Source organism: Hylobates moloch, unplaced genomic scaffold (genome assembly GCF_009828535.3).
Source record: "Hylobates moloch isolate HMO894 unplaced genomic scaffold, HMol_V3 SCAFFOLD_19, whole genome shotgun sequence".
Classification (NCBI taxonomy): domain Eukaryota; kingdom Metazoa; phylum Chordata; class Mammalia; order Primates; family Hylobatidae; genus Hylobates; species Hylobates moloch.
The window spans coordinates 11,393,196-11,408,750 of record NW_026652294.1 but is presented as its reverse complement, the minus strand read 5'-3'; the positions used below and the strand labels follow the sequence as shown (position 1 = coordinate 11,408,750).

The 15,555-nt window shown below is 57.8% G+C and overlaps 1 long non-coding RNA gene across 1 annotated transcript; it reads left to right on the top strand.

Moving 5' to 3' along the window:
- The first annotated feature begins 57 nt into the window (after window positions 1–57).
- Window positions 58–14,891, top strand: LOC131381971 (uncharacterized). Its single transcript, XR_009211082.1, has 3 exons — window positions 58–413; window positions 13,914–14,017; window positions 14,718–14,891. It is a non-coding gene; the product is annotated as an uncharacterized LOC131381971 (long non-coding RNA).
- The last annotated feature ends 664 nt before the right edge of the window (window positions 14,892–15,555 follow it).

Genomic DNA, 15,555 nt, shown 5'->3' with positions numbered 1-15,555 from the left:
CCCGCCCCCTCCGCGCTCCCCACCCCCAGCCCGCCCCTTCCCGCCGCCGGCCCCTGAGCGGCCGCCCCAAACCTGCCCGGGGCTCCTTCTCCCCTTCGGCCCCGATTCCCCTTTCCCACTAGGGCTCCCCTCTGATTACTGGCTCTCCTCACCCTAAGTCTGCAGCCACCAGGACCAGGGAGTTGGTGGGTTGCGGGGGTCCTCCTTCCTGCCCCTTGGCTCACCTCCCCCCATCCACGCACCAGGAGCGGAGAGCCGGGAACTAAGAACAGTAGACCCAGAGAGGTGAGACAGGCCCCAAGCACCTGGGTCCTCAAGAAGAATCACCATTTGCGTGCCAGGAGGCTCCAAGGTGGGGAAACTGAGGCTGAGAGAGAAGGACGTTGACCAAGGTCACAAGGCAGGGGCAGCAGGTAAGAGCTGGGTACACGTCTGGGGTAGGCTTCCTGCCCTGTCTGTGACTGACACCCTGCAGCTGACCTTGCTCCCCACAATGGGGCCCCAGTCCTGGACGCTTTCCAAGCCCCTACCTTTCAGCTTGCAGAAGAGGAGCCAAAGTATCTCATGGCCCCCATGGCAGTTCGGGACAGAGACGTGGCCCGGTGCCTGTGGGGTCTGGTGTGAGGGCCTGCCAGTTCACATGGCTGCAGGTCAGACCTAATGTATGTGCAGGGCTTCCCCAGGCCCCAGGGCACGTGGGTACCCCAGAGCTGGGGTGGGGGCAAGTGCTTGAGGGAGCAGCCTGCGTGTGCATATGTCTGCTATCCATGAGGGCGTGTATGTGCCACTGGGCACGTGCACAGGTGTCTGTGACTCCATATGCAGAGGGACAAATGTCGGGAGTGTGTGGCCACCTGTGTGTGCCCAGGTTGTACGCTGGCAGGTCGGGGGAGGTGTGCAGGCCCTGGGGCTGGGAGTGATGTGGGCATATGGTGCACAGATGTGCATGGGAGGGGGTGACCTTCTGGCCTGGCTGTGGCCCCATCTCTGGGTGCTCCCCTGAATCCCCCTATTGGGACCACCTCCCTGCCCCCTTTGGCCCAATCAGCTAAAGGTCCCAGCAGGAACGCTGATTGCACAGCCCTGCTCGGCCCTGCCCTGCCCTTCCCAAGCTGATTACACTTTTCTGCTTGTTTCTGTTTTTGTTACTGATTAATCACAGCCTTGTCTCAGGGTCTGGGGAGAAGGGGATCAGTGAGAGATGCTAGCCTCAGCCAAGTGGGGTTGGGCCAGCCTGGGCCCAGCACTTCCCGGGCCCTGCTCTGGAGGGAGCTCCTAGGAACATCTGTAACCTGCAGAGGAGCCAGGAAGGACACCAGCTGTCTGTCTGTCTCACCAGACCTCTCCGGGCTAGCTGGTTGCCCACTGGGACCTGGGCCTGGAAGTGAGAGAGGCCCCAGAAATGCTCCCACCCCACTCCAAAGCTCTCCTTGCCCACCTGTCCCATCTTCTGACCTTCCGCCGCTAGAGCTGAATGCCTTGAGCTTCCCCAGTGTTTTTGATGGAGCAGAGACTTGAGGAAGTAAGAACCCAGCACCAAGAGCCAGGCAGACTGGGGCTTCTGCATCCACCATCTCCTCACCGTGGAACTACAGTCAGGTCCCTTAACCGGCCATGGCCTCAGTTTCCCCGCCTGTTAAGTTAAGGTGGCAGTGCCACATCCCAGGCAGCGGTGAGGATGAAGTGACATAATGTAGGAAAGGTGCCAGGCATCACCTCCCTGAAACTCTTGGAAGTTTCCTATTAGCATGAACATCCCCCGCAAGGAATAGGAATTAATAATAGTTATAGCTTCGAGTATTGATTGAGAGAGCGAGCTGCAGTGGCAGCTCAGTCATTCCACGTTTACTAAGTGTCCAGGCTGTGCCAGCCCAGGCCTGTCAGTTCTAAATCAGAACCCCTGGGCCAAGGGAGAGTGGGCTAGAGCCTGCTGAGAGGCTGGCAGGAAACCCAGCTCCCAGTGACTCCCTGGGAGGCTGTGCAGCGCGTGTTGGTACTCGCCCTGTGAAGGCGAAGCTCCTGGCCTTGCTGTCCAGGTGGGTATTTTTTTTTTTTTTTTTTGAGGTGGAGTCTTGCTCTGTTGCCCAGGCTGGATTGCAGTGGCATGATCTCGGCTCATTGCAAGCTCCGCCTCCCAGGTTCAAGTGATTCTCATGCCTCAGCCTCCCGAGTAGCTGGGACTACAGGCACATGCCATCACGCCCAGCTAATTTGTGTATTTTTCGTAGAGAACATGTTGGCCAGGCCGGTCTCAAACTCCTGACCTCAAGTGATCCACCCGCCTTGGCCTCCTAAAGTGCTGGGATTACAGGCGTGGAGCACCGCTCCCAACCCATGGCGGCTTTTTTTTTTTGCAAGTCAAGGGAATTCCAGGGGTCAAGAGGAGGGTGGGCAAAAGCTCAGAAGTGTGAGAGGGCCTCGCTTAGCTCTGAAGGTCAGGTCTGGGTCTGGGTTCTCCAGATCTCCTACGCCTGGCACAGGACTGGAAAGGGCTAAGGTGGCTGGGGCTGGATGAACACCTGTCAAATGAATGAATGAGAGAATTAGTGAATGAACGACTGCCCGCTCACCCCCCCCCCCCGCCCTTCGGCATTGCAGCCCCGTCCTCTCCTCTGTGCGTCACGGGGGAGCAGATGGCATGATCACAGGGTGTGAATTATGTCTGTCGCTCCCCCATCTGGGGAAGGTGCTGCTGCCATCACACTGCACTCCCTGGGGTGCCCACCAGGAGATGCCTGGGCCTTAGGTCCTCCCAAGAGGGGTTCTCCACAGGCCTTGCTAACTAATCATTGGGTCAGGAGGCTAGAGACACTGGGAGAGGTGACACACTGAAACCTGTGATTCCAGGGGTATTCCCCAAGTGGGAAGGAGACAAGGGGAGAGAGATGGGAATTGTCATGTCCAGAGGCCAGACTTTTCCCTCCCTGAGACCTGGAGCCCACTCCTTTCAAGAGCAGCATAGTCCCTGCCCTCCCTGGCCAGAGACCTCTTGTCCGAGGCCAGCATCCTCTTGCCACATTCAGCACCAGGGAGAGCTCCCGGCAGAGCTCAGGGCCCAGCTGTGTAGAGTGAAGCTGTGGAGGGACCCACAAGAGCCCGCCAAGGCTATCAATGAACCCATTGTCCAGACGAGGAAATCAAAGTGAAGAGGGTGTAAGCATCAAGTTCAAGATCATGCTGAGACCAATAATTGCAGCCCTACCCAAGCCAGGGCTCCTGCTGGGGGAGAAGGTACTGGAGGAAGGGAGGTAGTGGTGGTAGGGAGGGGATGTCCAGGGAGGGCAGAGGCTGTGGCCTCTGCTCCTTGGCTGAGGAACAATATTGTTCCAAGAACCCACTGGGGACAGTGTCTGGAGGTGAATAAAATATTCACTGTCCGGGCAAACTCCTGAAGTTGACTAATGAATAATGGAATTTATAGACTCGAAGATGCAGACCGGGCTGAGAGGGGGTGCAGGCCAGAACCCAGAGGCCCCAACTGCTCGGATCTCTGCTCGTCTCTGGCCACCCCCCTCTGAACGCCCACACGCCCAGCTCCTGAAGGTGACAGGAGCAGAAAGGACAACAGGGAACAGAGTCCATGTGAAGGAAACAGAGTGAAGGGGACAGACCCTTGAATTTGTTGCTATTTGGGGGAAGGAACTTGGTGATGGGAAAAGGGCACTGGACTCGGAGTCCAGTGCAGCTGGGATGAAGCCTGACCCCTGCTACCAGCTCTATGCCTTGAGTGTAGCCCCTGCCCTGGCCTCAGTTTGCGTCCCTGTAAAATGGAGTTGATGCTGCCACCACACAGCTTGCTGCAGGGATCTGCTGAGATGACAGTGCTTGGTGCTGCTGTCCCAGGCTGGACCTTCTGAGCCTCCCTCTCAGGCTCAGGGCCCAGCTGCGGAGGGTGAAGCTATGGAGGGGCCTAGGAGAGCTGGCCAAGGCTATCAATGAACCCATTGTCCAGACAAGGAAATCAAAGTGGAGAGGGTGTAAGCATCAAGTTCAAGGTCATGCCAGGACAGTATCCCCTGGCTGCACTGGGTCCAGCTAGAAGGGAGGGGAGACATGGTCCCCAGAGGAAAGAAGCTGCCAGCCCTCAGGGCAGGGATGAGGTCAATAACTGCAAAATCCTGGCTCGCCCTGCCACACATTCAAGTGCACGACCCTGTATCCCCCCGAAAGTTTCTGCTCCCGTTGGTCTGGGCTGGGAGCAGAACCTTGTTGGGGCGGTGCAGGTATTCTTCTAAAACTCCTCTATGTGCTTCCAGGGTGCAGCCAGGGTTAGAACCAATGTTCCAGAGGGAAACTGAGTCTGGATAGGGGTGAGAGGAGCCTGCAGATGTCCCCCTTAGGAAATCACAGAGATCCTGTCCCTGGAGTCCTCTGGGCCTCCACCTATGCCCGGGGCCTGGCAGGGCTGCTGGCTGGGAGGCTGCCCCAGGGATCAGAACCTTCACAGATGGGAGGGGGACCATGGGTACTGCAGGCCTAGCCCTTGCTCCCGGCCCACTTCCTGAGTGACAGCTGTGGCAGCTGGCGGGAGACGAGGCGCGAGGCAGCTCCTAATTGCTCTGGGCTCCCAGATCCCTTCCTCAGTCTGTTGCCTCTGATGAGACTCTCAACCAACTTGCCTGGGGCGGCTGCTCCCTGAGAAGAGGCCCCAGCTCCTGTCAGCCCCGGCATTAGCCTAGGGTGATAGGTGGAGGAGAGTCACCTCTCCTTGCCAGGTCCTGGAGCAGGGCAAGGCTGGGACCCTGCAGTCCCCCAGGGCCCTGTCCCCCTCCTCTCTGCATCTCTCTGTGTCACATAAAGGGCTTGTGCATAAGCTTCCACTTCAACCAGGAGCTGTGCAGGTGTTGAAATAGAAAGACTTCAGGAGTTTGTGGGTAAATGATTATTTTATTCACCTCCAGACACTGTCCCCAGCAGGTTCTTGGAACAATATTGTTCCTCAGCAAGGAGCAGAGGCCATAGATTCTGCCCTCCCTGAATACGCACTTGCCACCACAGGTACCTCCCCTCCTCCTTCTTTCCCAGCAGGACCTGCAGCTCAGGTAGGGCTGTGATCAACAGTCCCAGGATGACCTTGAACTTGGTGCTTACACCCTCTCCACTTTGATTTCCTCCACTGGACAATGGATTCATTAAAATATACAGGTGCTGCCAGGTCAGCTCTGTGGCCTTGCGTGGCACACCCTGCCCCCCAGGGGGCACAGGCATGGCTTCATTAAGGGATTCATCAAACCCCTGGGAATATCATTGGACCTCTGAGTTTTGGTGCCTCACCTGGGAATAAGGGCCCTGTTTCTCAGCATGAGTAAGGGATGAGAGACGCTGAGCCCAGGGCCCAGGACAGCACAAATATTCTGGCATGGGCTGGTGATGTCATGGACCAGAAGCCTTTAGCACACCTGCCTTGGGCTGAGCGTTCACGCTGTGGCTGCCTCCCCATCTCCAGCTGACTGGACCCTTCCTGCTGCCCTGCCCTGCCCCGTCCCTCTCTCTTTGTGGAAGCACTTCTAGGGCAGAGATGGAGAGCAGGAGACTGAATGTCTGGAATTCTTTCCCAAGAGGACCAAATGATTGATCTGGCTTCAGTTATCCAGTCCAACCCCGCCCCTTCCCTGTGCGTGACCTGCTGTCTTTGCCTGCCACATGTGGCCTGGGTGCAGCCTCTGTTTGCACACCTCCAGAGACAGGCAGCTCACCCCTCTGAAGGAAATGGCTAGTATTCATCAAGTCCCTGGGCTTGGCCTTTGTGCTCAAATATCTTTCTGAGACAAAACATTGGGGGCCCCTACAGGGGCACCTGCTCATCAACTGGGAGAGGGACAATACTAACCTGTGATACCACATCAGAGTGGAATCTCTCTCCACAGTGGGGGACACCCTGTGAGGTTGGCACCCTGAGCCTGTGGCAGCGAGAGGAGCAGGGGAAGGAGAGCAGGGGAAGTGGGGGCCACACCTTCAGATGACCACCTCCGTCCCTTGTCCCAGGGCTCAGCTGCTGAGAGTAGCCCAATGCTGAGAGTCTGGAACATGGAATAGATGAATTTTGTCCCCAGGGAACATGAGGGAGGCCCAGACTGGAGGCATTTCCAGGGAGAGGCTGGGCTTGGGGAGCCCCTGCGCCCCCCTGCCATCAGCACGTCTATAGGGAACTGGGCTCCAATCCTGTGGAGTCCCTGATGTTGGGAACTGGGCTGGAGTAGGGTATGAGGGCCCCGGCAGATGGAGGGACTTCCTCCAGGGCTAAGCTAGGCCCACACCCCTGGCTGGCCCCCCACCCAAGGGTCCGAGGATGGGCCTTGAGGCCTGCAGTGCCCCATTTGTGTCGAGTCTAAGTGATGATAAAATCGACAGCAGTTTAATTGGTAATTTTAGTCCTGGACAGAGCAGTAACAGCGTTACTAATTGGATCGTTAGAGATTTGTGCTTTATGGCTGTGTAATTAGAGGAGCTGCAGGGGTCCGGGTGAGTTAGGGGGCTACGTGGGGCCAGGGGCAGCGAAGAGGGGCGGGGACCCTTTCTGAGCTACAACTGGGTCATTGCTAAGACCTCCTGCTCTCCTGCTACTCTTGGGGCAGCTGGGTGAGGGAGGCTTGGCCAGGGGTCTACACACCACTCCTCCTAGACTCAGGGTCCCATCAGGTCAGGAGGAAGAGGGCCGTGAGAGCATTTCACACAGGGACAATGATGCTCACTGCCCAGGTCCCCACAGGCCAGAGTGGAGCGGCTCCCCCAGCCTAGTCCTTCCCTGTATCCTCACACACCTGTCCCCTGGGCTTTCTGGGGCTCACAGCGCTCTGTGCAGCCTGGCCCATGGCCACAGCCTGCACCGGTGCCCAAGCCCACACAGGCAGAACCGTAGCCCTGTCCCCTGGCACTGGTGGCCCCCAGGGCACTGGGTAACCACAGTGTGTCTTCATTTTAGAATAGGACAGGCTCTTAGGTCCTGTCCTCCAATCATTTCTCAGATGAGGAAACTGAGGCCCAAGAGGGAAGGGGACATCCTGTGTGCTCCACGCTGGTCCTAGATGTGTGTGTGACAGCCCTGTACACCAGTACACGGGTGTTCATTCTACACCCACAGGAGGCAGCACCTGGGCTGACCATCTGGAGTGTGGAGAGCGGCTGAGGCAGCCTGGCCTCCACCCCAGGCTGCAGGGTGGACACTGGAGGTGCCTTGCTAGGGGGTGGGGAGGGTGGAGCATCCCTTAGATTGACTCTTAAAGGGCTAGACCTATTCCTGCACTCGGCAAATACCTGCTGGATGAACGAGTGAGAGGAAGCAAAAAAAGGGGGTGGAAGGGAGAGGAGGAGGACAGACAGACGGCAGAGGGCCTCTGTCACATGCTCGGCCCCTGGTCCTCTAGGCCCCTCCCACTGACCCTCCAACGTCTCCCTTTGGGCCCCTAAGCTACCACCAATCACTCTCCCAAACAGCACGGTCCCTTCCCAGTCCTCCAGTGGCTCCCACCCCATTCCAAGGAAGAGCTGAAGTCAGCAAAGTTGCCCCAGGACCCACAGTGTCTCCGTCCTCCCCTCTCCACTCTCATTTCCTCCCCCAGCTCACCTGCTCTGCTGGCCTCACCTGGCAGGCACACTCCCACCCCAGGGCCCTTGCACTTGCTGTGCACTCTGCCAGGAATGCTCTCCTCCCAAATACAATCACTTTTTCAAATACAATCACTTTCTTTCCTTCCTTCCTTCCTTCCTTTTTCCCTCTTTCTTTCTCTTTCTTTCATTTTCTTTCTTTCTTCTCTCTCTTCCCTCCTTCCCTCCCTCCTTTCTTTCCTTTTTCCTTCCTTCCCTCCCGTCCTTCCTTCCTTCTTTCCTTTCTCTTTCTTTCTTTCTTTTTGTTTCTTTCTTTCTTTTTTCTTTCTTTCTCCTTTCTCTCTTTCTTTCTTTTTTCTTTCTTTCTTTTTCCTTTCTCTCTCTTTCTTTCTTCTTTCTTTCTTTTCTCTTTCTCTCTTTCTTTCTTCTTCTCTTTTTTTTTCTCTTTTTTTTAGAGACGGTCTCACTCTGTCGCCCAGGCTGGAGTGAAGTGACACAATCATAGCTCACTGCGGTCTCCACCTCCTGGGCCTCAGCCTACCGAGTAGCTGGGACTACAGGCGTGTGCCACCACACTCGGCTAATTTAAAAAAATTTTTTTATGGAGACAGAGTCTCGCTATGTTGCCCAGACTGGTCTCCAACTTCTGGCTCAAGCGATCCTCCTGCCTCGACCTCGCTAAGTGCTGGGATTACTGAATGGCAGCCACCACGCCCAGTCAAGATCTTTACTCAAAATTCACCTTCTCCCTGGGTCTTCTCTGGAGACCCTAGCTTTAAAAATAAACAAGTAAAAGACAAACCTCACCCTTCTCCGGGTGACACCCCAGACTCCTTCCTTGCCTGGGGCTGGGTTTTGCTCACTGCTGTGTCCCTGGTTTGGGGGTACACAGTGGGTGCTCGTACACCCACTGTGTGGGATGGATGAAGAGCTAGAGGCTGCCTGCGGCAGCGGCCCTGGGAGGCAGGGCCAGGTGGGGGGCAGGTTTGCGGGTTTGGGGACAGGAGTGGTGGCTAAGATGCCCCTGGCTGTGAACCCTTTTCTTCCGGCTGCCCCAGCTCCCACCTGTCCCCCACCCATCCCCCTGGCAGCTCAGTCAGGAGACAGCGCCCCAGCAACCTACATTAGCACATTGCATGGCGAAGTGGGGGGGCTGGGAAGATAAAAATCTCTGTCCTCCTGCCAAATGCCACAGAGCCGCACCACCTCGAACCTTCCTGGCTGTCAATCTGACCTCCACTCCCCTTCAGCCAGGTCACCCTGTGGCCTCCAGCTGCTTCCTTCAGGCTCCTGCCATCTGGGGGAAGGGGGTGAAGTTGGGGCCCCAAGAAGACCCCTGTTCCCAGGCAGGTGTCCGTGCCTGACATCCCACAGAGGGGGTCGCACTCGAGCCCAGAAATACCCTGCCCAGCTGCCTGGCCCAGCCTCCTCGGCATGGCTAGGTGATGTATGGCCCGCTCGCCCTGCCAGGAAGCAACAGCAGATGGACGGGCAGTGCCTGGGTGGGCTCAGAGCCAGGAGCCTTGAGCAGGGGGTGGGGAGAGGCCTGGCTCTGGAGACAGCCGTTCCCGGAATGCCACCTCCCTGACCGAGGGCAGGACAGCAAGTGCGGGATGTTTTGGGCATGGCTCCCATGCTCTGGCCCTTGGCATAGGGAGTGCAGGGAGCTGGAGGTGGGGGGGTTCTTGCCCTGCATAGTATCTCTCCAGGCCTCAGTTTCCTCATCTGTAAAATGGCATTGAAGCCCCATTGGGAGGCAGTGGAGGGTACGAACTGAGAGAATGCACTCAAAGCAGAGCCCTGAACCCAGTGCTGCAGGCCTGTCCCTAAATCCCCGCTTCCTCCTCCTGAATCTCCCCACCAGAGCCCTGGCCCCACCTTCCTTTCCTGGCCTTTGGGAGAATCCCACAGCCAGATGTGGATAGGACCTTGGAAAGCCAGTTCAGCCTCCCTCCGATTTTCCAGATGGGAAAACTGAGGCCTTGAGAGAGGAAGGACCTATCCAAGGTCAGGCGGGAGGGCTGGAGAGGCCCCTCGTGGTAGCTGCTGCAGGAAGCTCGCTCCCCACCATGGAGACATGGTGGCGTGTGGCGGCTGCTTGGGCCACCCAGCAGGTGGGGAAGGACAGGCAGGACAGCGCTGGGCACAGGGAAGGGGGCTGGCGGTGCTGGTGCAGCTGCTGCGGCCGAGTCAGGATGCGCCAGACGCTTCCGTGGGCTCTGTCTGCATCCAAGGAGACCAGGACGCTGGGCGGACGGACGGTGTGTCCTTGCTAGCTGGGCCCGGAGGAAGGATGGGGGAGCAGGGAGGGGGGTCATTCTGGGAACCAGGGCTGCCAGCGGGGCCAGGCGACATCTCCTGCCGTCTGCTCACCTGCCCTGCTCCCCAGAGGAACAGGGACCCCGCGTGGGCTCTCAATGTCTGTGGACATGTGACACTGATGTGCACGAACAGGTCTGGGTGGATGTGGGCTGTTGGTACAGATGTGTGCATCTGTGGCTGGGTGACTGAGTGCCAGGGTGGATGTGCACACACAGGGGTCTGACACCCTGAGGACCTGGGGCCAGGGCAGATGCAGATGGAAACATACATGTGGTGAGTGTGCACACATCACAGGCATCTAATGTGCGGTGTACATGCACCTGTTCCAGGTGCTCACTCCACACCCATCAGGTCCTGCGCAAGCTCAGCCTCAGTCAAAAGGAACAGGGGCTGGCCAGGCGTAGAGGCTCATGCCTGTAATCCCAGCACTTTGGGAGGCTGAGGCGGGCAGATCACCTGAGGTCGGGAGTTCGAGACCAGCCTGACCAACACGGAGAAACCCCGTCTACTAAAAATACAAAAATTAGCTGGGCTTGGTGGCACATGCCTGTAATCCCAGCTACTCAAGAGACTGAGGCAGGAGAATCGCTTGAACCTGGGAGGCAGAGGTTGCGGTGAGCCAAGATCGAGCCATTGCACTCCAGCCTAGGCAACAAAAGCAAAACTCTGTCTCAAAGCCAAAAAACAGGAACAGGGGCAGCCTCCCATTGCCAGATGGGGAAACTGAGGGCAGCAGCCTGCCCAACGCAGCCAGTTCCTGCCTGGTCAATTCAGGAGAATGACGCCTGCCCTGGCCTCCTGACAAGGTGGGGCTCAGATAAAAACATGTCCCGCCCTGGTAGGGGGCAGGGTTGACCCTGAAAACAGGCTCTGCAGCTGGTTATGGGCTGGGAAAATATCCTGAGGCGTGGGTCATGCTTTGTTCTTGTTCTTCTGAGCAGAGGCAGGACATGGGCTGTGGAATGGCAGGGATGGCAGGGCCTCTGCTCAGGTCCAGTGGCCAGGAGCTTTGCAGAGGGGTGTCCTACCTGGAAGGTCTCCTCTCCAAGACTCAGTTTCCCCACCTGTAGAATGAAGCCCCTACTTCTCCCGGGCTCCTGCTGGGAAGTGCTGATGGGATCCCAGACACCACAGCCATGCCATGAAGCAGAAGTCTGGGGACCCAAGGTCATCTCAGGGGCAAGGCGATGGCCCCGACCACAACAGGCCATACCCCGCACAGGCTTCCCTGCCCACCTGCCAGTCTGGGAGGGGAGATGAGCCAGAGGGGATCCAAGGCGGGGAGGCAGGCCTTCCGGTTCAGTTAGTGAAGGGATTTGTCATTTTAATGATGTGATATTTCTTGCCTGGCTCCTGTCCATGGCTGCGCGAAGGGGACAGCTTCCTCCCTGAATGAGGAGTTGCTGGTGCTGGTGGGGGCGTCCTCAGGCTGCCGAGGCTCTACAGGCAGAGTGGGAAGGCGCCTGGACGTGGAGGTCCAACGGGCCGAGAGCTCTCACGGAGCATTGCCTCCTGCCCAGCTCTGTTTCTCTGCCCCTCATGACCTTTTGGGTGAATCCTTCCCCACCTCCGAGCCTCAGTTTCTCACCGTTAAAATGGGGCAAATGTGACCACCCCTGGCTTCTGGTACTGACTGCTGTTGGTTCCAGGCTTTCACGTCCCTCGTCTTTGCTGGCTTTTCCAGTATCCCCTGCACCAGGGCCTTCTGATCTGCTCCTGCATTTTTCTTTTCATTTCTTTCTTTCTTTCTACTTTTGAGACAGTCTCACTCTGTCGCCCAGGCTGGAGTGCAATAGCACGATCTTGGCTCACTGCAACCTCTGCCTCCTGGGTTCAAGCAAGTCTCCTGTCTCAGCCTCCCAAGTAGCTGGGATTACAGGTGCGTGCTACCACATCCGGCTAATTTTCGTTTTGTTTTGTTGAAATGGAGTCTCGCTCTGTCGCCCAGGCTGGAGTGCAGTGGCGCAATCTCAACTCACTGCAACCTCTGCCTCCCGGGTTCAAGCGATTCTCCTGCCTTAGCCTCCTGAGTAGCTGGGATTACAGGCGTGTGCCACCATGCCCGACTAATTTTTGTATTTTTAGTAGATGGGGTTTCACTGTGTTGGTCAGGCTGGTCCCGAGCTCCTGCCCACCCTGGCCTCCCAAAATGTTGGGATTAGAGGCGTGAGCCACCACGCCCAGCCGTTTTTGTATTTTCAATAGAGATGAAGGTTTCACCATATTCGAGCGAGGCTGGTCTCGAACTCCTGACTTCAAGTCATCTGCTCGCCTTGGCCTCCCAAATTGTTGGGATTACAGGCATGAGCCACTGTGCCCTGCCTTCTTTTCTTTTTTTGACACAGGGTCTCGCTCTGTCACCCAGCCTGGAGTGCAGTGCGGTGATCATGGTTCACTGCAGACTCAAACTCCTGGGCTCAAGTGATCCTCCTGTCTCAGCCTCCCAAAGTGCTGGGATTACAGGTGCACAGCACCATGCCTTGCCTGCTCCTGAATGTCAGCAGACCTTCAACATGCCTCCTTCCCTGGCAGCAGCAGGGTCTTTTGGAAATGCCAACCTGGCCCAGCACCCTCCTGCCCTGGGGTGAGCCCAAACTGCCCTTGCTCCACATCTCAGCCTGCCCTGGCCCTTGCCCCCGTCCCAACTCCACCATCCTGAACTTGCCACTATTATGTAGACATGCCTTACCCTTTCTCACATGGAGGTCTTTCTAGAAGCTGCTCCCTTTGCCCTGTGAAGACTCCTTGCCCTGGTCCCTTGAGTCAGCTCAGAGGCTTCCTCTGGCTTGCACAGTCATCCTCTGTTTGCCCTGTGACCACATTTGTCACATGGAGGGTGATGGGCTGGTTTCCTAGTCTGTTTTGCTCACTGCTTCATTCTAGCACATAGTAGGCCCTGGTGAATACGTGTTCGTTGAATGACTGAATGAGCAGCCGCAGACCTGCCCTGCTGACCCTGGTGTGCAGTATCCAGAGTGGAGGAGGCGGCCGCGGCGAGGGTGGCCCATCCATCAGCCTGGCGCTGCCCCTGACCAGATGGAGCCGAGCTCCTGGGGAGGGGGAAAGGAGGAAAAGATCCATCACCCAACGGTCGGACGGCGGGTGTGTGTGCGTGTTGCACCTGCGCCCCGCGGGATCCTCATCCATCATGCTGTCCCTGGGATGCTGGCCAGGGGCCAGCCGGCTCCTCGGGGTGGAACCTTTAGAAAACTGCTGCTCTCTGGTGCACAAGGGAAACTGAGGCCTGGAGAAGGGCCGCAGAGGTTAAAAGTGGGGGCTCAGAGTGACAGCTCTTGTGGGACTCACTAGTGTGACCCGGGTGAGCCTCAGGAGACCACATCCTCATCTGTAAGGACTGGGGATGCAGCAGTGCCCCCCGCCAAGGGAGAGGAGGATGTGTAGAGGTGGGCATTGTGCCTGGCACGCAGACAGGGCTCAGGACAGGCTGGCCTGGCTTGAGGGTGTGACCCTGCCTGGCCCCTGCCTCTTGGGCTGGCAGGAGGAGGAGGCAGAGGCTTCAAGCGGTGGATTCAGGCGGGACTGCCTGATTGTCTGGGCCGTCATGGGGAAGGAGACTTTGACGGATGCTCCTCCTGGCCAGAGAGGTGTGGGGAGCGGGTGGCTGAGTGATGACCGGGCCCGCGGTGATTACAGCTCAGCTGGCCCAACCAGCTGGCCAGGGGGACATCAGGCACCGGACTCTCTCCCAGCCCCCACGCCCATTTGCTGGGAAGTCACCGCCTCCCTCTTCCTCCTTCTCTGCATTTTAATTATAAAAACAAGCCCTTTCCAAGCCATCATTTCACCTGAATTGCACAGCAGCCTGGAAGTGGGCTGAGTTTCTTAGGCACTGAGATGCTCAAGATGGGTAAACAGACACTCATTTATTCACTGAGTAGATATGTCCTGAGCACCTACTACGTGCCAGGTGCTGTGCTGGGCATGGTGCTGGGGATGGGGGCCAGACAAGCAGGCTTGGGCCACCTGCTCGCCCCGGGCACTCTGGAGGTTACAGGTGGCTCAGTCTGAGTTTTGCATCTGCATAGGCCTGCCAGATAAACGCAAATGTTACGGGACATCATCCCTTCTGGTGGCTCAAGCTCCCTGGCGTTCTGGGTCCTCACTCTGTGCCAGGCGCTGTGCAAGCACTGTAAGTATATCATCTTACTTACTCATCCAAGGCAGACATCTGGGACCCTGTTTTCTAGCTGAGCAAACTGGAGCACAAAGGGGTGAAGTGTCTTGCTTGGGGCCCCCAGCTGGAGGAGGCAGAGCAGCATCTGCGCCCCAGACTTGGGTTCTTTCCTCCTCACCAGGGAGCACCGAGCCCAGTCCCACATCCCAGGTTCCTCCCCTGCCGTGAGGAGGGGAAGGCCAAGACCGGGACCACCCCCGCTTAGCCCATACCGAGCCCCCCTGGGCCTCCCACTGCTGAGCCCCTTCAGAGGGTCGTGGGCTGCACCCAGGCAATGAGAGGGGAGGGTCTCCTGTCCCACCCACTCTGAGTGGGGCGGGGCTGGGGGATTCTTCTCTGAGGTTGAGTTGCTGAATCAGCCAGGCACATGAGGAGGACAGGGTTCAAGTCCCAGCTCCGAGAAATCAGTTGGCCTCCCTGAGCCTCAGTCTCCTCCTCTGTCTCACATGGGGATAATGGTAACTACATGGGGCTATCATGGGGGTCTCTTGTGATGACTCCAGGTAAGGCCTAAGTGGGAGCCGCTGGCATTCACTGGGCCCTGGTGTGCCTAATGGTCGTGGCCCCCTCTGGGGACTGCTGTGAGGATTAGGGAGAGACCAAGTGTGCCGAGGCCCACTCAGGTCACTGCTGGTGTTCTTTTCATCCTCCCTAGGGCCTGGCCAGAGCAGGCATTCAGAAGACATTGTGGCCCCAACCCCACGCACACAGGATCAGTGCTGGGGTTGGGACGGGCCCCATCAGCCAAGCAGGTGGGTCCAGGAGGAGCTGGGAGGCTTGGAGAGGGGGCTGGGCTTAGCCTGTGCTGCCCTACCCAGTGGAGCTGAGCCGGTTCTAATGAAGTGGGCTAGCCGCAGGCCACATTGATTTCACATCTCCGTGGCCACTTCCCAGCTGGTAAATGTCACTGGAGAGTGCAGCTGTGGCACCTGGCATGGGTCCAGTAGTGAGTGGGGGCTGGCAGGCTGCCACAGGGGCTGGGGATGCCCATGAAATGCTGATACCAGTCCAGGGTCTCCGGAGCCTTGACTCTCCCACCAATCCCTGAGGAGGGGCTGTGCCCAGCCAGCTGAAGCTGTCACCCCCCTGGGGACATCTGCAACCACCAGCCCCTCTCCTGCTGTCAACATACAACGGACTGATGCCCGTTGCTGGGAGGGTTGCCCCTTTCTTTATTTGGGGGGGCCGTTTAGGGTGGTCTAGAGATGGGCCCAGCTGCCCAGGGCCCAGGAGTCAAGGTGCAGCCGTGTGAGGACCCCTCCTGGCCCACTGCCCTCCCAACCCTGAGCTGTCTCCTTTGATAACTGGCTCAGGACAAGCTAAGAGTAAACAGCCATAACCACGCAGTGGCAGGCCTTGTTTAATAAACTCTCCCTGCAGCCGGCACTGGCTCAGAACCGGTCCCTGTGATCTCATTCAACCCCACAGCGACCCTGTGGTAGATTCTGAACGCACTCCGTTGTTCAGGAGGGGAATGTGAGGCTGAGAGGCCA